Consider the following 25,932-nt stretch of genomic DNA (forward strand, 5'->3'; position numbering starts at 1 on the left):
GTGTCCTCTTTTGTAACTTTTTCAGGTATTTCCTTTTCCAAGGGACAATCTATCAGCATTTCCATAATTAGTTGTCCTCTTGAATTTGATCTTGTATATGTGTCCTCCAAGAAACAGAACCCACTTCCGCATTTGTGCTGCTGCTGTCAGTGGAACACTTATTCCGTGGATTGAAAATGAACATTAATGGTTGATGATCAGGAATGAGGGTAAACTCTCTCCCATACAAGTGCTGGTTGGAATGTTTTACATCCCAAGCCAGACTCAAGGCCCCTCCGTCAACTTTTCTCAACAGCAGTAACGGGCACATGATGGGAGTTCACATGTGACGTGACTGCACCTACACCACAAGGCAAGGAGTCACTAGCAAGCTTCACTGGACAACGTAGATCATAATGTGTGTGACAGTGTCTGATGTCACCATTTCACTTGCTCCTTGAAAGCCAGCTCAAACTGCTTTGTCCATTGCCATTTCTTCCTGATTTGTAGTAATGAGTTCAAGGGGTGGAGCACAGAAGCCAGGTTTGGCAGGAACCTGTTAAAGTAAATGACAAATCCTAAAAAGGACGGTAACTGTGACATGTCCCTTGTGTGGGGCCAACCTCAACTTTTCGAATTTTCTCAGCACATTTGTGTAATTCTTGTGCATCACTGGTGTGAGCATAGTAAGTAATGCTTGGTTTCAAATAATTCACTCTTGTTGCATCATGCTCGAAGCCCATAATCTTCTAATCTTTTTAAAACCGTCTGGAGATGTTGGAGATGTTTCTTGTCATTTTCACTGGTGACAATGATGCCATCCAGGTTACACTGAATGCCTGGACAGTCTTGCGATATCTGGTCCATAACTTACTGCCAGAGTGCAGGTGCAGATGCTACTCCCAAAAATAAGCCTAAACAGCAGTTAAGCCCTTTGTGAGTGTTTATTCTGAGAAACACTTTGATCTGTCCTTCCATCTCCAGCCTCAGCTAAATCCACTTTGGTGAAGTGCTTCCCTCCAGAAAGGTTTGCAAAGATATCCTCTATCCTGGGCAGAGGGTATTGATCTACTTTCAGTACTGAGTTGATGGTGACCTTAAAACCACCAGAGATCCTGATCGACCCATTCTTTACAGCTAAGGGGACCACTGGCATTGCCCATGGAAAGAATTGGAAAGAATTCTTTCCAATCAACCTTGGAAAGAATTCCTTCAGCCCCCATGCAATCTAGCTCACTGGAGGCTTCATCACAGATCATATCAGGAACTGGACAGAATTTGTAAAACTTGGGTGTGGCATTTTCATTCAACGCTATTTTACCCTTGATATGTTTGAGTTTCCAATGCATCCTTGAACACACCTGCGGCATCATCCAGTACCTTTCTTAATCACTTTCAGTTGACACTTGCAGAGGATGTGGCATTCAAATGGTGGATAGATCTCCAATCAAGTTGCAGTTGTCTCAGCCAATCAAAGCCTCACAATGCTGGCTCTCCTGCTTTTACCACATACAAGCTCAATGTGGCTAGTCAGTTGTTCTACTTCACTGTTACAAATGTCATTCCCACAGGAGTTATCTTTGCTGCAGTATAAGCTTTCATTTGGATATCTGCAGGCTTCAGGTCAATACATTTGCAATGCCATTCAAACTCATTTTGAGGAATGACTGAAACAGCCGAGCTAGTGTCCAACTTTATTTTAATTTGCCTTTCACTTCTGTTGTAGCCATATTGCTTATCTCTTGTGTTACTCTCATGATTATCAGATTTTTCATGTATAGCACACAGATTAGCGCTCTTTTGGAAACTGCAATTTGACTTTTTATTGTGATCCCTTTGTTGTATTTTCTACAGGTTTCACCTTTAAAACTGCATTGGTCAGATATACGTGAGCCCCTGTCACAACGGTAACACAATTTGTTCAGCCAGGCTGGTTTCTCTTTAGACGTTGCAATTCCGTTATGCTCACTTTCATTCCTGACTGCAACTCAATTGCATCTGTCTGCCATTTCCATTGATACAGCGATTTCAACTGTTCTTTTAAATGTAAGTTGTGCTTCAGTTAGGAGTTGTTTTTTAATGTTTTCTTGTAAGATTCCATAATCTAAACAATCTCTCAGTGCATCACTAAGCACATCACTGAACTGACAATTTCTTCAATTCAGCCACATCAGCTGAAATGGAGACCCCTTCCTTTTGATTCTGCTTATTAAACCTAATGTGTTCTGCAATCAACAATGCTTTTGGTTCAAACCAGTTCGGCTGGTTTGGTTAGTGCAGTTAAACTTCTAAGCAAACTGTATGTTTTTCCACCAACTGCAGTCAGCAAAACTGTCACAAGTTTTTCATCAGCTATTCCATTTGCTTTAAAATACTATTCAACTCATTCAGCAATCATGTTCCAGTTATTTGTTGTTTAATTGAACACATTCATCATACAAATGTAGCCAGCCATTTCTGCTTTTTTTAAATTTATGATTATCACCCAGTACTCACTGTTTATGACCTGTGAATTTTGTCCATTTTCCACCTCTTTTTTAACCCTACCATCTCCCTCACCATTCCAAAGAGAAATATGCTGCCCTTTTTTAAACTTGACCAACTTGCTGTGCATCAACAGGTAGGTAGTCTTCTTAGGTTCATGTTAAAACCTCCTCTTCACTACTATTATGTTTTATAACTCTGAAATATAAAACTAATGGAAAGAAAAGAACAGGAGCCAGGGATAACTTGTGTATGTTTAAGTTTAGTTTAGTGAAGTGCTCAAATATAACATGGTGGTGTGATGATGTAAGCTATTCACGTACTTTATGTATAACCCATAATAAATTATTTAAACAAACAAAAATGCTTAAAAATATTTACAATATTACTCAAATATCGCTAAAATATTAGATACACAACAACATTTAATGACTCAGATCTCTGAGGTAGGCAGTTCTAAAGATTCATGAACTGAAAGAAGAGATTCCTCTTCATTTCTAGACTAACCAGAGTCTTTATCCTGATTATATTCTAGATTCCCTCATGAGGAGAATCTGGTCCTGCAGATTGTTTCTAACTCACCATTCCCAACCCCCTGGCTTTCACTTCCTACTTTTTAAAAATTTATTTTGGCTGCTGTCTCTTCATCTTGGGCCTTTTAAACAGATATATCAGTTCAGATTTTTTTTCTAGAAATATTCTTTCAAATTCCCATTTCCCACCTTTATCCTGAAAGGTTAGGTTACATTTTCAACTCCGTCTATTCTTTTTCTTTTTCAAAGGGACGACGGTATTGATGATGTCTTGCATGCTTCCTGAAATGGCTGATTACAATACCAAGGGTGCTTTCAGGCACTGAGGAGCCATGGTGGGCCAGCAAGTGCTATCCATGGATTGCCTGAATCATTAGAAATGACCATGCTCTATGAAGGTATTTCCTGTTCTGACTGCTTTAAGAAGTTTATATACCTCAGTCAGTGGCTGCGGTTAATCTTCAAACTTTGGACAATTATTAAAGATTTTAATAACTTTAAACCCCACCAATTCTATAAAGCAGAATTATTGCCACAAAGATAATGCAGTGAAATGTAATGAGGTGGGCCACAGGGGCTGCTTCCATTCTGTATAAATTTATGACTCAATGTTTTCCCTTTGACTCCATGGGTTTTAACCATTTTCTCCCTCATTCCAAAGCTGCCCTGGCTACTGTGTTGGTACCTGGATGGAAAAGAGGAAGGAGTTGATGGATCTGTCTGTGACTGTAAATATGAGTAAATAACTGGGGAAATGAGACTGCTAAAGTTGCTCTGAAATCAGCATAACCTCAATGGCCAACATGGCATTCTATCAGATTGTGATCTGAGGTGGTCGATTAATTGGTTATTGTAGATTACCTGTTGGTATGGTAAAAGCAACTGGTAAAAGAACCAAAGTTGATGCATCTGTGAGAAAGAGTAAGTTGCAGGGATGCAAGGAAAATAAGGAGAGGCCTAATGAGACTAACTGATCCCTCTGCAGGGGGGCTGGCATGGGCTTGATGGGCCAAATAGCCTCCTTCTATTTTATAAGTAAATAAGTGATCTCAGGGAATTCTGCAAAAGTATTCTGCTATTAATTCCATTCCTCTTGAATGAATCATGATATTTAGATTTTAATAACTTCTTTATTAACCAGCATTATATTGTCAAATATATCTTGTATTTGCAACCACCCCAACCCTATTTAGGCCTTTTCTTTCCCCCTAAACTGGAGGGACCTTCTTATCCTTCCCTCTTATATCTAGTCCTTCACTCTTGCCCATTTAGGGGCTCGCTTGCCCGATGCAGTATGTACAGAAAAAACTATAAATCACATACTTATTATGTAATGTATTTATATTTCAATGCCATCATCCCACAGACCACATGCAAGTGGTTACAGCCAAGATGGGAAAGCCCAAGTGTTAAACAAACAACACCAACATCTCCTTGCTATAGACTTAGAGGATTACTGGAAAACTATCCTAGAGATCTGATGATCCTTTTCCAAACCATCCTTTCTAAATCATTTACTTTTTCTACCAACCACCTCCAGTTCTTACTTCATTCCTACTCCCCCACTCACCTTCACCCAACACCTTCCCCTCCCCCTGCCTTCTTATTCTGGTTGCCTCCCCTCTCCTTTCCGGGTCTCGGCCTGAAATGTCAACTTTATTCACTTCCTCTAGATGCTGCCTGATCTGCTGAATTCCTCCAGCATTTTGTGGGTTTTGTCTTTATAAACATCGTTATTACTATTATATACTACGTAATATAAATGAGAATGGAACTACCCCAGAGCACTGGATTTTCCACTTTGAAAGTTCTCCTTGGGTATGACAGACAACCAATCAATCAAATCAAATCAATATAGGCAATAAAATGGATTAAGATACATGGTTAACTTAAGCTTCCTTGCAGCATTCTACTCTGATCAAATGTGACAATCTCAAACAAATGACTACATAGTCACTAAGTCTCAAACAAAGGCTAATTGATCAACTTCTTCATTCACAGAGTGAGAACCGGAAAAAAAGAACAATGTTTCGCAAGAGAAGAGGAAGCTGGGAATTCATGGAATTCAAAGATATGCGACATTTCAATAACAACTGTGAAAATCTCTGATGGTGACTACACAGAGGTACACCAGCCATTGTACACTGATGCAGCTTAACAGAGAGGAAGTAAAACTGAGCTCCTTGTGTCAGATGCTATGAATGATCAGTGCTCAGCGTTGTTATTGCTTGCTGGCATTGGCCCAAATAACCATGATTCAGAAACGGGGCTTGACAGCAACAGCCGACAAGACACGACCGGAGTACAGTTAAGAACAAGCCTCTAACCTGGTGAACCTACAGCACAAACTATCACTGACAGCATTGAATTGACTTCATTTCTCACATCCTTCACATACATACATGAGGAGTAAAAATCTTTACATCTCCAGCTGAATGTGCAAGGTACAAATTATAGTAATTTGTAATAAATAGTATGTACAGTAAGATACACAACAGAACAGTCAATATAGCTCAGAAATACAATTGTATCAGCATGAATTAATCAGTCTGATGGCCTGGTGGAAGAAGCTGTCCTGGAGCCTGTTGGTCCTGGCTTTTATGCTGCAGTACCGTTTCCCGGATGGTAGCAACAGGAACAATTTGTGGTTGGGGTGACCGGGTCCCCAATTATCCTCCGGGTCCTTTTTATGCAACTGTTGCTGTAAATGTCCTGAATAGTGGAAAGTTCATGTTATCCAGTTATGTAATATGGCTCAGAATGTTAGACAATATCTAGTAACATGAGGAAACGAATTGAACTAGCAAAGATGTGGTTTTTGAGGAGGATGCAAAGAACATCATGGACGAAACAAATATCTAACGAGAATGTCATGAACAGAGCAAACACAAAAAGAGAAATAATGTATGAGATCATGAAAAGGCAACGTGACTTCATTGGACGTGCTTAGGAAAGAGGATTTAGAATGCATGGTAATTATGGGAAAGACTGAAGGGAAGAAAGTAAGAGGAAGACAAAGACAAATGATGATGGAGACAGCAGCCAGAGAACTGGAAGTGAATACCAATAACCCAAAACAGCAGTGTGTGGGCCATGGCCGTCAAAGCTCAAACTGGACACGGCACCTGATGATGATGAGTGGGAAGTTCACATCCACAGATGTGCTGGGCCATCCACACCACACTCTGCAGTGCCCTGCGATTGAGGGAAGTATAGTTCCCATACCAGGCAGTGATACAGCCAGTCAGGATACTCTCAACTGTGCCCCTGCAGGAAGTCCTTAGGATTCGGGGACTCTCGCCGAACTTCTTCAACCGTCTGAGGTGAAAGAGGCGCTGTTGTGTTTTTTTACACCACACAGCCAGTATGTACAGACCAAGTGAGATCCTCGGTGATGTGTATACCAAAGAACTTGAAGCTGAGGAAATTGGGGTACAGTATCTATCGCTATCTGTAAGGAGTCTGAACATTCTCCCCGTGACTACGTGGGTTTCAACTGGGTGCTCCACTCCAGTTTCCTCCCACATTTCAAAGACTGGTGAGGGCATTGTGGGCACGCTGTGTTGACACTGGAAGCATGGTGACCTCTGCAAGCTGCCCTCAGACAGTGTTCGCTGTTGATGCATACAATGCATGTTTTGATGCACATGTGACAAATAAGGATAAGCTCTTAAATCTTTAATACAAAAGTTTGCCCTAGAAATGCTCAAACAATTTAACCTGATAAATATTACATAACATAAGCAAAAAAAATCATCCACGTAAAATGTTAAATATTCTGAGGGTGCCTTGATCTCTTTCAATACAGTATAGGACATTATTCCTCCGAGCATAGGAGAATGAGGGGAGGTTCGGTAGAGGTATATAAAATTTTAAGGGGCATAGATAGTGTACAGGCTTTTTTCCACTGATACCGAGTGAGATTAGAACTAGCCGTCATGGGTTAACGGTGAAAGGTGAAATGTTTAAGAGGGGGAGTTTCTTCACTCACAGTGTGTTCAGAGTGTGGAATGAGCTGCCAGTGTAGATGGTGGGTGTAGGTTCGATTTCAATACTTAGGAGAAATATGGATAGTTGTAAGGATGGTTGAGGTATGGCAGGATTGATCCAGGTGCAGGTCTTAGGGATCTGGCAGATTAATAGTTCAGCATGGACTAGATGGGCCAAAGGGGCTTTTTCTATACTGTACTCTTCTATGGCTCTACAGTGCCTTGTAAAAGTATTCAAACTCCAGCCCTTTGTTCACATAAATGAGTATTACAACAAGGGGATTTTGGTCAATTTAACGAAGAATTTTTACTTGTGAATCACATATTTCTTTTTTTCAAGAGTGCCCACTAAAAAAAGCATATCCTTGCCTGTAAATATTTTGCAAAGCATCACTTGGAAGATTCTATAAATATGTGAAAAAAGTTCTTGTGGTTGGATGAAACTAAAGTGAAATGTTATGACCTCAACACTAAGCAGTACATGTGATTTAAATCTAATACTGAGCATCAGCTAAGTAACACCATCCCTGCTGTGAAGTATGGTGGAGGTAGCACCATGCCACGGGGATGCTTTTCAGCAGCAGGAACTAGAAATCTGGTCAGGATTGATAGCAAGGATGAATGCTGCTAAATGCAGGGAGATCCTCGATAAAAACCTGCTAGCCTCTTCCAGAAAGCTTAAACAGGGAAGGAAGTTTGTCTTTCAGCAAGACAATGACCCAAAGCACCCTGCCAGAGCAACCATGGAGTGGCTTCAAATGAAGAAAATTGATGTCCTTGAGTGGCCCAATCAGAGTCCTGACCTTAACCCGATTGAACATCTCTGGCAAGACCTCAGGGCTGCTGTCCTCCATCATTCCCCAATTAACTTGGCACAGTTTGAGCAATTTTGCAAGGAGAAATGGACAAATCTAGTTCCATCACATTGTGCAAAGCTAATAGAGACTTATCCAAAAAGACTACTGGCTGTGAGAAGAAAAAAAAAATGAGCAAAGGGGAAGGAATACTTTTGTATTGCTGACATTTCAGGTTTTGAAGTTTTAGTTTTACATGCTTTACAATTTTCCCTTTTTTTGGGGTGTTACTGTGAGATATAGGAGCATATGATTCATAAATAGAAATTCTCAGTTAAATTGATCAAAATCCACGGATGTAATACTCATTTATGTGAACAAAGGTTTGGGAGCTGAATACTTTTTCATGGCACTGTATATAATGAGTGCTGATAAAGCAATACCATGAAAGAAATGACACAATATTAGTTAGAAGACAAGTAATACAACATCAAAGTTACATACCAAGCACTGTTCCCTCTAAGGTTTTTACAGCTGCATGGACCAACCATTGCTCTGAGCAGGAAATTTTTACGTGCCACTTTAAATGTTTTTTGTAATATTCATACTACGAATACTTAGGATGAAAATTGAAAAAATATATACATTGGATTTTATGTATTAATTGAAGGGTATACTGAGACACAGTACAACAAAGAAAATCCTTCACATTTCATAAACCTTTTCTCGCCTGTCTTCATTCCAGCTACATGGCAACAAAGGCTACGTGCACGGGAGCATTTCAGTTACTGCACAGTGCGCACCTCTGCAGCTTAGAGAGAACAGTGATCTCAATTATATTGTTAGACGAAAGATATAGTTTGAGTCTTGAAGCAGAATGATGTTAATGTTGAAAATAGTAACATTTTCTTTGTGTCTGATGTTTACATAAGCCACTTGTAAATCAGTTATAATTCATTTTTGCATAAGTGGAAAAAACAATTAAGCCACAGATTTTTGCTATTTATAAAATGATGTAATTAGTTTTCTCTTCACTTTTCAGGATCTGGGTAGCCATATCCTTGAAATGAATGACATGCTCGGTCACATTAGATTGCATTTAATAGTCAACTACACTGATTATATGAAAGAAACCATCGTCCAAACAATGCTCCAACAAAGTGTGTCAATTACAATCTCAAAATAAGCATTTCAGAAAATATCACAACAATCACACATGCTGACTTTACAAAGGATCACCAAATGATGGAGAACATTTATACCATGTGGTCCTGCTCACTGCTAGGTAGGAATTTCCAAATCAACTCAAAACTAGCAAAATGCATATGAAAAAATGTCTAACCCTCAGTGAACCAGATACCATAGCAAACCAGAGGCCATAGCTATGTTTTAAATTGGCAGATCCTTTGTGGGAAGTGGAATTGCTCCTGGTGCACTAGGACAATGCCCTTTTGAAGCTGAGATCGAACAAATATGTTAAGTAGATTACACCTCACCTAATTTGTTACATTAATCCAACCCAGAGCCATGAACTGCAAATATTCCACATTCAAAAACAACTCCTAACAGAAGCTAACAGTCAACCTAAGAGAGGTATTTTCCTTACCTGCTAATTATAAGTGGCCACACAGTCAGAGCAGTACCTGTCTTGGTGAGGGTGGCATACGGGATAAGGGTGGCCTTCCTGTCAGATATGGGGCTGGGTATAAGGTCTGGAGAGTCACTGGAAGAAAGAAGAACGGTGGAGAGAGTCAAATACTGGAATAAAGCATAGGAATTAAAATCAAACCTTGTTACTATTGAAGAAAACCTGATTGCCACCATTGTTTAACAAAAGCATCTAGAAAGTAAAAAAAAATTCCTGTTGCTAACCTAATCTTAAAAATTACAAATCTCCCAACTTAATTGACTGCATTATTTTATTCTCCATATTCACTATTAAAAGTTATATCTAAAATATTATCATTCCAACACTTGAATTTTGGTTTCAAACTCCAGCACCTGAACATCACAGCATGCACTAAAGGCCTGGCCCTGTGGTGTAAGAAGGGTCGCGCTCATGTGGATCTGACCTGTGCCCAGTGGTGCATTTTAACCTCTATCTCATTCTAAACATCCGCAGCATCCTGAATCTTGCCTAAAATACATTTAAAATAATGCAGTCCCAAATACTTCTAATGATTTATTTTTAAAACACCTTTTGAACTTTTGCCTTTGACATCTGTAATTAATGCACATCCACCCCTTCCAGGCCTCAAAACTGTTGAAATGCCAACAGTGGTTAGAATCTGAGAATCCAATCCATTTATTGACCATCTTTTACATGAAAATTATCTGATACCCAGCACAAAATGAGGCCCAATTCACAGCCTTTGTAGGAAATCCTGTATTGCCTCATACTTTTGCTGCAGGTTTTAATTTGTGTGTGTTTGTGCGGATAGAAATTATGTTAACCTTCCAGAAAAATTTGTTAGATGTGTTCTTTTCTTTGAATATTGTTTGTCTCACTACCAAATTTAAACTAAAATATGTAATCCTGTCTAGAGCATACAGAAATGAAACAGGGATAGGCAAATCAGCCCCTTAAGCCTGCTCCACCATCAATAAGATCACAGTTGATCCAAACTTGGCCTCAGCAGCACTTTACTGTGCTCTCCCCAACCCAGACTCCCTCGTACGTAATTCAAACATTTCAAACATTGGTCTCTGGATCTTTAGTTTAGCTCTTTAGATTACAAGTCCAGTAATTTAACCACAGCAGCACTACCACATCATCTGGTAATCTATCTAACTTCATACAACCACAACCATCAGCAAATGAAATATTACAAAAATCACAAAAAGACATCAGATGATAACCAAGACCATTATCAAAATGACAGAGGAAGTGCGAAAAAATGGTTCAACTCTTTGGGGAGGGAAGGGGAAAAGGGTTGTGGGAGAGGAAAGAATCGCCTGCTCAATTATCAAAACCTGCTAAGATATGTAGAAACTTTGGAGTGTGCTTCACCAGCTGTCATGACATGATTTTGAATGCACAGAGTTAAATGAAATTAACTGTTTATAAGAGATTAGATCCAAAGGATCTAAATTGCAAGTTAAACAAGTTTATACTCTCGCACTATTTTAACACCATTCATTGCATAATTCTTCCAATTTAATTCTTATCTACATATTATATAAATGGAACACTTATAGCTTCCTTCCCATGGTATGCCTTTTGTTCCTTTTGCCATTTCTGTTAATTCATAGATTTTGCAACACATTGTAAAAGCTCCCAGTAATTCCTTGCTCAGAAGGCAGTGCACAGGGGACATTACTCAATGTCAAGCTCAAGTTTATTGTCATTCACCCATACACCCCACATACAGCCGAACAAAACAGTGTTCCTCTCCAACCCAGGTGCAATATACAGTACAGATAGCACATGCGGCACATAAAACGATATGAATACAACAATATTAAGAGATAAAGCCAGCCAGTGGTGGAGTGACATTGGCACCGGACTTCCCGGGTTCAAATCTAGCTGGCTCCTTGTGCGCTTCCCATCGTGCTGGGTTGAGCATTGAGCTAGCAACCCGGCTTTGTAAAAAAACAGGCAAACGCTAAGGAAACAGCTAGGTTACTGCCTGATGCACCACCACGTACGGAGAGGAACAACATTAAGAGATAAAGGCAAGTATGCTGTATTCCCAAGTTGACATAAAGTGCATATATAACATACAGTTAAATATACAGCAGTCTTTAGCAAGACGATGCGAAAGTCTCTAGATGGTTGCTATACACGAATGTTCCGGATGGCTCTTGACGTGAGTTGGCAACAGCACATGACGAACATCGAGCTCTATAACAACCTACCGATGCTCACCACTAAAATTGAGGCAAGAAGACTGCAACTAGCGGGGCACTGTCTACGCCACCCCGAGCTACCTGCCAGCCTAGTCATCATATGGGAGCCCAAGCACGGGAGGATGAACCCTGGGCGCCCTCCCAAGACTATGGTCAACACGTTCCTAGAAGACAGCGGCGCGGCTAATGTAGATGAACTGAACACACTGATGAGGGAGAGGGAGAAGTGGAGAGTCCGTCATCATGCCCGACGCTGGCCCCCTAGGCCTGAGTCGACGTACTAGTAGTAGTACTTACTGCTACACATGGTGTGAGCAGAATTATCTGCACCTTAATGTGAAAATGACTAAGGAGCTGGTGGTAGACCTGAGGAGAGCTAAGGTACTGGTGACACCTGTTTCCATCCAGGGGGTTAGGGTGGACATGGTGGAGGATTACAGATACCTGGGGATACGAATTGACAATAAACTGGACTGGTTAAAGAACACTGAGGCTGTCTACAAGAAGGGTCAGAGCCGTCTCTATTTCCTGAGGAGATTGAGGTCCTTTAACATCTGCCGGACAATGCTGAGGATATTTTACAAGTCTGTGGTGGCCAGTGCTATCATGTTTGCTGTTGTGTGCTGGGGCAGCAGGCTGAGGGTAGCAGACACCAACAGAATCAACAAACTCATTCGTAAGGCCAGTGATGTTGTGGGGATGGAACTGGACTCTCTGACGGTGGTGTCTGAAAAGAGGATGCTGTCTAAGTTGCATGCCATCTTGGTCAATGTCTCCCATCCACTACATAATGTACTGGTTGGGCACAGGACTACATTCAGCCAGAGACTCATTCCACCAAGATGCAACACTGAGCATCATAGGAAGTCATTCCTGCCTGTGGCCATCAAACTTTACAACTCCTCCCTTGGAGGGTCAGACACCCTGAGCCGATAGGCTGGTCCTGGACTTATTTCATAATTTACTGGCATAATTTACATATTACTATTTAACTATTTATGATTCTATTACTATTTATTATTTATGGTGCAACTGTAACGAAAACCAATTTCCCCCGGGATCAATAAAGTATGACTACGACTACTGGCACCATCATAATGATGTGTACTGGGTGGTCACAGCCTGGGAGAAGAATCTGTTAACCAGCCAAGCAGTCCTTGTTCTTGTACTGACTGCTGCCTGACAGTAGAGGTGGTCAAACAAATGGGAGGGGTCCTTGCTGAGGGCCCTGCATACACAGTGTTTCTGACGTATGTCCTAGATTTGGTGGGGGGCGGGGAGAGATACCCCAATGATTCTCTCAGCAGTGCTCACAATCCATTGCAGGGTCTTGCAATCAGACGCTTAGCAATTCCTGTGTCAGACGGTGGTGCAGGTGGTCGGGGCACTCTTGATGGTGTCCTGGTTCACTCTGGTTCTGTTGTAGGAATGCCGGCCAAACAGTGCATATGTGCCACTACCAGCTGCACCAATGTCCAACAAAAAAATAATGATATATGAACGTATTTCTCATCTGCACACTTCCCTTTCATTTAGTTTCTGTTAATGACATCCATGCTTTGTCAGAAGCTGTGAGCAGATTTCTTTAAAAAACTTTATGGGCGACACACTAGTTAGGTGCGTTGAAATCTGACTGTCAGACTTGTCAGCAACCACCCAAATAGTGAGTTATTCTGGAAGAGAGGCAGCATTGTTACAATGGGCTGAACGGCCTCCTTCTTAGCTGTAGCCTTTGTACAATATGGTTCTACGAAATGCCAATTTCAGAATATAGACTAATTCAGACTTCCAGTCAATTTTTCCCCACATAAATGCTTACACATTTTCTTTCTGGCTCCATTTCCATTTATGCCTTTATTTCTCCAGCTTCTTACACTATGCAGACAGCAGACCTCTGCATATCACTGAGTAGTCTATAAATGTCTTTTGGAAGTTGAGTATAGTATGCCGAAAACATAACATAAAATCTCCAAGACTAATACTTATGGCTGGTGTGGAATTTTAAACATGAAAAAATCTATTTTCTCTAAGTACGTAATTTACTTCTTTTTTTATGTTGGTCAACACCAAAAAATTCAAACCCCAAATATAAACACTGTGGTTAAGTATGTTCAAGGTGATTGTTAATCATTGAACTAAAAACAAAAAGGAAAGATGGGCTGGATCATTTGTTTGAATGATTTACTTGTTTTTTATCAAGTGGGGCTGCACGGTAGCATAGCAGTTAACGTAATGCTACTACAGCACCAGTGACCCAGGTTCAATTCCCACCACTGCCTGTAAGGAGCTTGCATTCTCCTCCCTCCTCCACATGACGATGTGAGCTTCCTCTGGGGGCTCTGGTTTTCTCCCACATTTCAAGGCCATACGGGTTAGTGGGTGCAATTGGGCAGCCTGAACCGGTTGGGCTGGAAGGGCCTGTTCCTGCGCAGTATGTCTTTTAAAAAAGTGCAAATTGCATTTAAAGATTCTAAATTTATTCCAGTTAAAAAGTATGCTCTGTAATTTATACAGAAACGCATCCAATAACTGGTGTTTGCTGTCAAATGAACAGCAAAATTATCTCCTTCCCAATGCCCCACCATACACCCAACAAAAGTAGTAGGGAACATATTTATCAATAAACAAATACTTTCATTTATCAAGTGTAAAACTTAGGGAAGCAATGAATTTAAAACGAACTAAAGTTAAATTATATGCTGAACTGACTAAACAGCAAAAAGCAAGAGGCAGTCTTCTGACTGATCCAGTGCAAGCTTCATGCCATTTAGTTTGCAATTCTCAGCTCACTCTAGGCTGGGTTCAGTTGACAGCAACTTAAATTTCTGGATTAGCTTCCCGAAGTCTGACAACAAATCTAGAAACACAAGTTTGAATATGATCAGAGATGGATTTAAAGTTATTGAACAAACACGGAATGTTTAATAAAATAGTTTCAGCAACAATGAAACCAATGGATTGCTATTAAAGCCCATCTCCTTCACTGACATCGTCCAGCCTGGACAGACTGGGCCCTGATATAAGCATGGACATACAAAAGAGCTGGTTCTTAATTGCTCAGTGACAACTACAGGTGGACCATAAATACCAGCTTTGCCAGTAACATTCACAACCCGTGAACTAATAAAAAAAGCATTATAAATGCTACCCTACTTTTTAAAGTTTTAGAACAGGATCCACAGCATTGCCAGAACTTTTTTTTCACAATGCTCAAGGCAAAAGCAGCAGTGCCACAGGCATGTGTCTTTTATAGTGAACATGTTTTTGAAGTGTTTCCAAGGCTTCTGTAATATTTTACATGAAACAGTTCAAAATCTGAATCAGGCTTATACTTTTACCTTAATATTTAGATGACATAAAATAAAGAAAAAAACATTTATCTACAAATTCTCAGCTGCAGAACATCATGTCTATATTAGTTTCTAGCCATGCAAAACCTGATGAACACCAAACATGCTGTCACTCATAATTGCCATGAGTTACTTTAATTTAAGAATGTAGCCATTTGCATAAGTCACTTTTAAATATCAGTTGCTGTAAATTCAAATATAGAATGCTGATATTTATCAACCCTGACCCATCTCCTGAAATGCATTTTTTTGGGTCACATCAGAAGTTCAGACAGAAAGTTGTTGGTAGGGATTATCTGTATTCTCCAACACAATTTTCCCAGGGAGGACATTATACACCCCTTTTAGGGTATTACAGGAAAAACTGGACCACGTTTTCTTGCCTATAACTGGGCAGCTTGGGATAATTCAGCCTTATTATTATACCTCTGGGTGTAAACACAAGCCAAGTAAGTTAATTACTCAGTTAAATCTGTCTGAGTGCTCCCTCCTGCATTGCATTAAACCTTCTCTCTACTCTACAGTCCATGCCAAAAACTTCCTGAGTCCTGGCCCCTAACCTGCTGCCCAACTGATCCATCTGCACTGTTGCAGTCTCCAATCCACTGGTCCAGATCTCAATTCAGTCCCCTTTTACTCAACATCCAGTCTTCTGGTCCCAATTCCCCCAAACCCATTACAGCCTCACTTCCCTTATCCTTTCCTGCATAACATCTATTTTGCTGCTCCCAGGTCTGAGACACAAGTCAGCACCCGCCCCCCCCCCTTGACTGTTCAGCCAGAGCTGATCCCAGTAGCTCAACCACACCCCTCCAACCCCAACTACACCCATTCTGCCAACTCCTCCTCAATCCCTCAGCAACAGCGATAAGGCTGGAACAAGAGACAATTTGCCAGAGGAACCCAGTGGGTTAAGCATTCTCTTTAGGAGGAAATAACTGTCGACGTTTCAGGTCAAAGCCCTGCATCAGGACTGCGTGTTTATTGATATTACTGGCTCCTTTCTACCCTCGCCACCGATTCTAACACCCTTCCGCCTGCCACCAGCTGTATCCATGAACTTCAGCCTTGCCAAAAAAGTCTTTAAAAAACATACTGTGCACCAAAAGTATACAATGCCCACAGCAGAGACCTAATCACATTTTAAAAAATCAATGACCCAGCACTTCTGTACATCTCAGGTATGCTAGAATTTTTCTAAAAGAATAGTTTAATATATTCATGAAGTGGGTGCAGTCAACATCATTTTCAATAGTTTTTGCTGCCACATAATTGGCTGATGATGTATTTACATTACATAGTGTACCTAACAAAGTGGGCACAGAGTGCATATAGGAAAATGGCCTGATAGATGGAAAACCAGGTATTTTCAGACTGACTGCACTGAAGGCCGGTATATAGTAAACATTGTACCTACTAACATGATGACAAAATGGAAACAGATTTCAATTCCAATAGCATTCCCACTACTAACACCAGTGTTATTTATCTCAGATAAATCCTATATTGGGCAAGTGAAGGTAACCATCTGTTGTTACCATGAGTGTAGATTGCTGAAAAGGTATTAGATTCAACACCTTTTTAAAGGGAATTAAACATCTGTTTCACAATCATTACAATGCTGGCTATTCCTTACTTGCTTCTCTTTCATTCTTCTGTTAACTCTAGATATAATACTGATCAAACTCCAACTTTCAACCCTCCTTAACAGTATAGGGTGTGTAACTAAAGACAACAGCATGGTCCTGATGAACGGAATATCTGTCCCTGTGAGGCAACATGGGAAATAATGCTTCCCTGTGGCAGATCTGGGGAATGGGAATGGTCCTGCCAACCTCCCACTATGGTTTCAACAGATGCCCAGTATTCGAGTCCTGCTTGGTTCTATTCATGGAGGATCCAGAATTCCGAAGAAGAGTCTTTGACTTACATGTCTCTCTGTCCACAAATGCTGCCTGACCTGTAGTTACTATTTGTTACTATTTTTTATGAATTTTAGATTTCCACCAAATACAGTACTTTTTAAAAAATTTCTAATATATCAACTCTCCTTCAACAATACTTCCTAAAATTCAAAGTCATTTTATTATCGCCATTGACTACCCAGGGATTCATTTTCTTGCAGGTGTTCAAAGTAGAACAAAGAAATACAATAGAATCAATGAAAAACTACACACAAAGACTGATAAGCAACCAGTGTGTAGCTCCCAAAGCCGTAATTCCAATTACTGCTCTTGTCCAAACTCACATGAAGTCATGTTCACTCTTCACCCCTGTCCTCCTAAACCCTAGGCTTTTAGCTGTCCATTGTTTATAATCACCTGAGTATCCCAACGCCTCCATTTCTGGCTCCTCAGGCATTCCAGATTTCAAAACGTAAACACGAAGAATTCTGCAGATGCTGGAAATTCAAGCAACGCACATCAAAGTTGCTGGTGAATGCAGCAGGCCAGGCAGCATCTCTAGGAAGAGGTACAGTCGACGTTTCGGGCCAAGACCCTTCGTCAGGACTAACTGAAGGAAGAGCTAGTAAGGGATTTGGAAGTTGGAGGGGGAGGGGGAGATCCAAAATGATAGGAGAGGACAGGAGGGGGAGGGATGGAGCCAAGAGCTGGACAGGTGATGGGCAAAAGGGATATGAGATGATCATGGGACAAGAGGCCCAGGGAGAAGGAAAAGGGGGAAGGGGGAAAAAAACCCAGAGGATGGGCAGGGGTATAGTCAGAGGGACAGAGGGAGAACAAGGAGAGAGAGAGAAAGAATGTGTGTATATAAATAAATAACGGATGGGGTACGAGGGGGAGGTGGGGCATTAGCGGAAGTTAGAGAAGTCAATGTTCATGCCATCAGGTTGGAGGCTACGCAGACGGAATATAAGGTGTTGTTCCGTTTTCAGTAGCTGCTCTTTAGCAAGACCCCAAGATCTAAAAAACCTTCCCTAAACCTTTGAGTCTCTTTCCCAGTTTACCATATTCTTTAAAAACTTATGCTCTTCTATTATGTCCTTAAATGGCTCAGGACCACATTTTTCTTGATGATACACCTGTGAAGCACCATTCCAATGCTGCTATATAAATACAAGATCATGTTGTTGCAGTCTATCAATACTTTTGCCCTAAAAAATTGTTATACCTACTCATTCCTAGACTCGAGCCTTGCACCTGCAATGCGTTGTGATTACATTGGTTCAACTTTGGTGCGAAACCAATGCCGGAATTTTAGGACTCAAAAGTCATATTTCCTCATATTTTTGGAGCAATTTTATTTAAGCTTTTATTGGATTCTGCTCTGTATTTTATGCATTTTATAGCATTGGTAGGATTCACATTTACACCTGAAGAACCTAGACAATGGTAACTTTTCAAACCATGTTATGAACTACAGATCACGAGCAACTCTAATGCTCAATCTTGAAAATGTAATAAACTGTGTGAGGCCAGCACGATCCATGAGCTCCAGTTGTTTATTTATATGCTCATACTTATGCCATAATTACATGATTCAAAGTGGCAGGGCAGGAAAAATAAGATTTTGGCATGATGGCTCAATGAATCTGCTTAATTTTGAGTGTAACATTGTGGTTCACGTCCCAAAGGACTCTTTGCAATCACTTTTCCATAACTCCAGGGTTCTGTTGAAATAGGGGTGAAACAACCAGTGGTGGATACAGCCCAGCCCACCACAGGTAAAGCCCTCTCCATCACTGAGCCTGTTTACAAAGAGTACTGCCACATCCATCATCAAGGATCCCCGCCATCCAGGTCATGCTCTCTTCTTACTGCCACCATCAGGAAGGAGGTTTAGGTCCCACACCACCAGGTTCAGGAACAGTTACTACTCTTCAACCAGGCTCCTGAACCAGCGTGGATAACCTCATTCACCTCCGCATTCAACCTACAGACCTAATTTCAAGGCTGCTACAATTCATGTCCTCTGGATTCATTCATTTATTTTTAATTACACCGTTTGTTCACTTTTAAACATTGGTTGCCTGTCAGTCTTTATGTACAGTTTTTCAAAAATTCTATTCTATTTATTTTCCTGTAAATGCCTGCAAGAAAATAAACCTCGTGGTAGTATGTGAGGGCACACTGTATAGGTACTTTGATAATAAATTTACTTTGACCTTGAATGGAAGATCCAACTCCAGCTCTGCCCCAACCTCCAATTCCCACTACATTATTCCCCTACTCACACATTACACCACAGGGACAGATTATTCCACCAGCTAGGTTGTCTTCACGCACACAGTCCTAATCTGTTTGTCCTCCAATCCTTCAATATGTGTTTTCCATGACTTTGAAAATCTTCATCCTACGTACAGCCATTCTCCTTGAAAACCATGTTTTCATTCTTTCTTTTAATCCTTCTGGAAATCTTATATTGCGCACTTAAAAATCCCCAAGATTTTGAAGTGCAGAAACATTTTAGCAACACGTTTGCTGGTGTTTGTGCTCTCGTCCTACCTCTGTTGCTTTCACTCCCAAGTAACTTTCCAACTCTACCTTAAATTCAACTCTCAGCCATGATGGAATGCTGCAGCAGACTCGAAGGGCCGAATGTCCTAATTCCACTCCTACATCTTCTGTATTTAAAAGTCATTTTTCTCATCTGTTCCATGCTGCATGATGCTGCACGTTCTCAGCATTCTCTAAATAAAGATGCTGCTACCAAGCTCCAGGCTGGATTTATAAATTATTCGCTTACATTGATAGCCACTTGGACTGGAAATTTGACCTTTTGTGAATGCTCAATCATCTTACATCTTTCTCATTGGGTCACCTCCCGTCTCCAGCCTCAGCCATCTCGTCCTCCGTTAACAGTTACAGACTGTCAGAACTGCTCTCATCCTTTGCACTTTGTTCAGAGTCCTTCATCCTTTTCTAACATGGAGAAACACAGTGTGTACAGTACTCTTAACTGCTGTCTAACCTACACTTTAAACACTTTAGAGCATAAATGTAGATTTTAAAAAATAACATATCCTTCTCTGCTGTCATTTCCCCAACCGACCTCCTTGCGAACATTCTTTTTTGCTGGAACTAATTCTTGTATTATATAACGCAACCGCGACCTACGTCACCTCAGAACTGTGCATTTACATAACACATTCATTGGCTGTAAGAGCTATTAATTAGCGAATGGTACCATGTCATTGTCTAATGAAAATGTCAATCATAATCCTAGCATCTCATTAGTCGTTGGAGGTGTCAATCAAAATGCAGCCTGGACCATGGCGCACCCAGATCTCGAGAAGCTCAGAAGGCGGAAGTGAGTTTACTAAAAACATATTACAACAAATCAAAAGTAAAGCTTCCAAAACATATTACTGCAGCCGAATCACTGTTTTGTTAGAATCTGTCCATCTATACACTTTAACTGTAAGGCAATCCTATTTCTATATTTAAAGCAGGTTCAAGGGAATGTCCTAAAAATATATCTTGACGCAGTTGTAGTGTTATGTAAAATATTACACACTGAACTCCCTCTCGCTTTATCATTTAATGCGGCTCCATTTACAATGTCTTAATATTTTCTTCAGATTATTTCTATCAGGTGTCTTTATAAACTGAGAATCTATAAACCGAAAGTATAATTCGCCCCTCCATGTTTCAAACCACATACTGTAAAAAAACTGACAACGATCAGTTCTTGGAATTTTACAGTTGTAATGCAATCTCAAAAAAACCGACGATGCACTGTGCCCAGTTTAGTTGCTGACCATAAATTGTGCCAGTTTAATCCGAAAGCTATCCCTATAAGCTAGCGTTATTTGTAGGGAGATATAAATCTAGCAAACATATTGCATGATCGGCTATGATCCAAGTCCCTCATTAATTAAATTAACATCAGTTGTTTTGCAGAAGTGTTTTTGCTAAAAGCGAAACTAAAACTACCAAACCCTTCGCGCAAAAGTTGGAAACACTTTTCGTTTTCCTTTTGCAGCGGGCCGTCTCGTGTTTTTTTTAAAAGGCACAAAACTCATCCATATCTCCTGTACTTATTTTTTTCTTTCAAATCGGCTTCAATGCATTCGGAATCTTTGCGAAAACCCGCTCATTACCTCCAAATCCCCACTTCCAAATGAGTCCTGGGCTTTTTTTTTCCAAAGTGGATGACAGCGGGACGGTCACGTTGATGGAGGAAAAAAAACACTCCAGAGGCAATACAAGTCTCCCGTCCTGCCAGATGCAGAATTAGATCGAAAGTAAAAGAAGAGGCCGGAAGACTGGAAATTCCCCCCTTGCGATTTGTTTTCGTGTTTGTTCCTCAGAATTTACAACATCGCCTGGGCGGGACCCGATCGCCGACTGCGGAAGTCTTTCGCAAACTTTCATTGGCCGCATCGTTTTCTCGGAAATTCATTTTCAGTTTTCACTTCCCTGTTCAGCAGGCTGTGAGTCAGTGCCCATGTCAGTACACCAGCGAGTCGAGCCACACACGGAGTGAAAGCGCGACCTTGCGACCATTCCGCTGGACGCATTGTCAACTAGAATGGGAGTTGCATATTGCTCCCTTAGAGAGATAAAGTAACTTTTGGTTTTATTATAATAAATGTGCTAAGGAGAGCGGGTTCATAGTTTTCGTTTCATTTGCTGAGAATTTTTTTATTCCAACAAACCACAGAACTCTGTTTGTTAAATTGAAATGTAGTTGTGATAACTGAATCTGAATGATCAAAATATCAATCTGATCTGAAAATGAGGTGAGGAAGGATGTGAAATGCATTCTATGGCCAGACTTGCTAGTATAGAGAGAAGTTTTCTTAAAATAGAAACCCACCTACAGCAACTGTAGCTTCCTTGCGGCTCCTTGCGGCTCCTTGAGCTACTAACCGCGGGCGCAGATCGTCTCTTTAACCGTAGGCCGGTATCTCTGCGCCATCTCCAAGCCAATAGAGCTAGGGGTTTCTAACACCTCTTCATTCTAGCGTTTTCTTTTGGTGGCGTGACCAGACTTATGAAGATTTCAGCAGCAGATGCTGAATTCAGAACTTTTTTTAGATTAGATTATGAAGACACGTAGTCCCCTTTTATTGTCATTTAGTAATACATGCATTAAGAAATGATACATTATTGACAACTTTATCCCCGATGCAAAACTACAGTTGCTGTGGTATTTCTGCCGCATGCCTGTTTTGACTCTTTGACTTCTTCGTGGGATGTGGTTATCGCTCGCAAAGTTTATTGCTTGCCCTGAAATAGGAGAGGAGATACAAGACAACAGTCTTGTGGGTACAAAATAGAGCAACGGACTGAACAAGACTGGCGGACTTCCATTTCCAAATGGCTTTGAGTGAACCTTGTGCCTAAAAATCTAGATTGTTCCAAGCCCGGCTGTGAAAGGAGGAGTGTCGGGCATGGGACTAGTAACCCCATCCCGTAAAAAAAAACCGGAGCTAGAGAAACGCCAACAGAAGCTCCAAAGACCCCATGCCTGGGAGAGGACGGATCGTCGAAGGTGGATTTACACCTGGAGACAATTTGAAATACTGGCCCAGGACTGAGTCTGGCGAGCTGTTGTCAGCGGCCTACGACCCAGTAGGGGTGATGGGGTTAAAAACATACCAGCTACGGGAACTTGAACTCAAGCCTCCAGCCTCACTCTCATGAAGGCAGAAGGCGATGCTGGAGTGTTTTACAACAGTTTTTTTTAGCAAGAGCAAAGATGCCGCGGGAATCCTGGGAAAAGAGTATATAATTGGCATTGTGAACGGATTAAAGTGAAGATACTTACTACAAAAGATAGCGTCACGTGGCCCAGGAGGTTGCCCAGAGACATAACCTGGCGCTGTCCAGAAGGAGTTTGTATGTTCTCACGGTGACCGTGTGGGTTTCCTCCTGCAATCCAAAATCGTGCGGATTAGTAGGTTATTTGGTCACATGGGTGTCACTGGGCTACATGGGCCCGTTGGGCCAGAAAGACTTTTACCATGCTGTACCTACGAATAAAATAAATAAATAAATAAATAAGAGATTCAAAGGGGCCCAGGTCATAATCTTCCACCCATCAATCTGTGGATTGCAAAAATTGTAATTTTAGCTGGAAGAACTTCCACAACCAGCATCAGGTTTATTATCACTGGCATGTGACGTTAAATTTGTTAACTTAGTAGCAGCAGTTCAATGCAATACATAAGGTAGAAGAAAAAATAATAATTAATAAATTACAGTATACACATATTGAATAGATTAAAATGTGCAAAAAACAGAAATACAGTATATTAAAAAAATGAGGTAGTGTCCAAGGGTTCAATGTCCATTTAGGAATCGGATGGCAGAGGGGAAGAAGCTGTTCCTGAATCAAATCAAAGCAGCAATAAGCAATTGGCTAAGTGGCATGACAAAGAGTGGCAGTGAAGAGTTATTTCTCCTGTTGGAGGAATACGTACAGTAGTGTTTCACAAGCCAGATGTGCATCTCGTGTTCATCACTCTATGACCAAAAACATCAACAGACATCCCACCTCTCCGGGAAGTTTCGGGAGTCTCCCACATATTGATAGTGGCTCCCTGACGCCCGGAAATTATATACAATATCCCCGTAATCGATTTTTTTGAGAGGGAGAGGGAGAGCGAGCATCCTGATTGGTCTCTCTTCGTGCTAAGAGTGGTCCCCAACCATCGGGCAAGGAGACGATATGATTTGGTGATATGAAACCATATGAGTCAGCTGCACCTTTCCTCATTCCCTGTCACGCCCACTGTTGAACTTGAACGCACACAAGGTCATTACGCACACGGGGTTGCAGGGGGGGCTGGGGTGCTACCTCCCTAACATGAGTTTTTGCAGGGTGGGATGTCTGCATCGATCACCCTGAAACTATACTGGTCCAATGAAATAATGGCCACGCATCATACAGATGTCCTTGAAGATTTATTTTTATCTCTCTTTCTTTTTCTTCAGCAGACACCCTGAAAACTACAAGAAAATAAAAGATATAAAAAGTTTGAAACATACATCTCTCAGTCTTTTAAAGTCTCTCAAGCTGGTGTCCGCTGATAAACAGGCCCAAAACATGTCAGCAGAACAGAAGTGCGCTGAAATCAAATCAAATCACTAAAAAAGTATCACACTGTCCACATAAAGGCACATCAACAACATTGTACACAATATAAAACAAATAAAAACAATTACCGTGTGCGCCTCTTGGACCACATGCAGAATAAGTTTATTTTAGGGCCTTCTTTCAGTTAGTTCTGACGAGGGGTCTCGGCCCGAAACATCGACTGTACCTCTTCCTAGAGATGCTGCCTGACCTGCTGTGTTCACCAGCAACTTTGACGTGTGTGGCTTGAAATTCCAGCATCTGCAGATTCCCTCATGTTTGTATTTTAGGGCCATGTGTCTTTCTCTACTTCCATGTTCGTTCTGACCCATAACGCCACAGTCATGCTCTTATTAAACTCTGGTCATGTGACCCATTACACTCTACATTAACTAAAACCTTACATAAAAAGCACAAAATTTTTAATCAAACAGTATTTTAAGATTTAAAAAATCATGAATTTATGACAAAAACATATAAAATAAACATCTCAATGAAACATGTCTCTGAGACAGTTACACTCCCACCAAATTACTATGATTTATCATAACCTTTATACAAATATTTGAATAAATCTAGTAATTTCCAGAACCAAATAATTGGTATTTATAACAAACTCTGAGATCAAGACTGATACTTTAAACTCTCCACACAGGTAGGTGTTTAGAAATTAGTTCCATTGGAACACATTTTAGTTGTTCTCTACAAGTACAGCTAATTTATAAGTAAAACGTTCAAGAATGGATGACACCATCTCTAGGATTACTGGATGCTTCAAGTCGAGAGGTAAGGAAGCCTTCTTTAATCGCCCTCCCACCCTGAGAACACCATCTTGCAATACTGGGTCAAGTTGGAACAGTGGATGGCTGTGTGGCAGTTTGCCATGACTCAGTATTCGCATTTCCTCTTTGAAAGCATCCCTTTGTGCCAATTTTACAAGCACAAGACTGGCCTGTCTTCGACATTTATGGGTTTTGCTGTTTCGGCTCTCTTTGCAAGTTGCTGGATCCAGGCAACCACATTCAATGCCGTATACCATTTTGAGAACCATTTAAATCCCTCCAAGAAATTGTCCTCTTTTACCACCTTTGTTTGTAGTACTTGTGTCGTTTTGGCTTCAGGATCGCACACCAGAAACTCTGGAGTTAACTTTGATGTGACAATCTCTCTTTCCCACAGAAACTTGGGTCCAGTAAGCCGAGTTGTACTAATCAGCTCTGCCACCTTGAGGCCTCTGGAAGCACAATCTGCTGGATTTTGATCAGTGTCGATATAGTACCACTGTGCTGGATCAGCTGCTTCTCTGTTTCTTTGGACTCGATTTGCAACGAAAACATGAAACCTTCAGGCTTCATTATTAGTGTAGCCCAACACTACTTGGGAATCTGTCCAAAAATACAATTTTGAGCTCCAGCTCCTCCTTTAGCATACTGCTGACTGCTGAGGAGACCACAGCAACTGTTAACTCCAGCCTTGGTATGGTTACAACTCTTGTGGGTGCAACCCTTGCCTTACCTATGACTAAGGAGCAATGCTCTTTGTCTTCACTCAGTACTCGGATGTATGAGCACTGACCATACCCATGGCTACTCACATCCGAAAAGTGATGCAGTTCAATTCTCTGGACCTTCCCTAGGTTTTCAGGAGCAAAGCATCTTGGAATCTGGAGTTTTTGCAGATTCCTTAGATCGCTTAGCCAGCTCTCCCATCGTGGCTTTAATTCTCCAGGCAGTGGTTCCCATCCAATGCCCTTTTGGCACATTTCCTGTAGTACTTTCTTTCCTAGTAGGAGGAAGGGAGCTAGGAAGCCTAGTGGGTCAAACACAAAGGCTACAGTGGAGAGTATTCTCCGCTGTGTTATTGGTTTCTCATCTAGAGCGACTTTAAAAAAGGTGTCACTAATCAC

The 25,932-nt window shown here is 41.0% G+C and overlaps 1 protein-coding gene across 3 annotated transcripts in view; it reads right to left on the reverse strand.

Moving 5' to 3' along the window:
• Positions 1-22,816, reverse strand: part of irf2b (interferon regulatory factor 2b) — a 71,586-nt gene extending 48,770 nt beyond the window's left edge. Inside the window, exons 1-2 of one of the 3 annotated variants that reach the window (XM_072257724.1) lie at positions 22,716-22,816; positions 9,386-9,502 (exon numbers count right to left, since the gene is read on the reverse strand). The gene's annotated coding sequence lies outside the window, so the exon portion shown is untranslated. Of the gene's footprint in view, positions 1-9,385; positions 9,503-19,741; positions 19,876-21,042; positions 21,269-22,715 lie in introns of those variants that run through there. The other 2 variants (XM_072257722.1, XM_072257725.1) reach the window with 2 other exon arrangements.
• Between the last annotated feature and the right edge of the window lie 3,116 nt (positions 22,817-25,932).

Source organism: Mobula birostris, chromosome 5 (assembly GCF_030028105.1).
Source record: "Mobula birostris isolate sMobBir1 chromosome 5, sMobBir1.hap1, whole genome shotgun sequence".
NCBI classification, from domain to species: Eukaryota; Metazoa; Chordata; class Chondrichthyes; order Myliobatiformes; family Myliobatidae; genus Mobula; species Mobula birostris.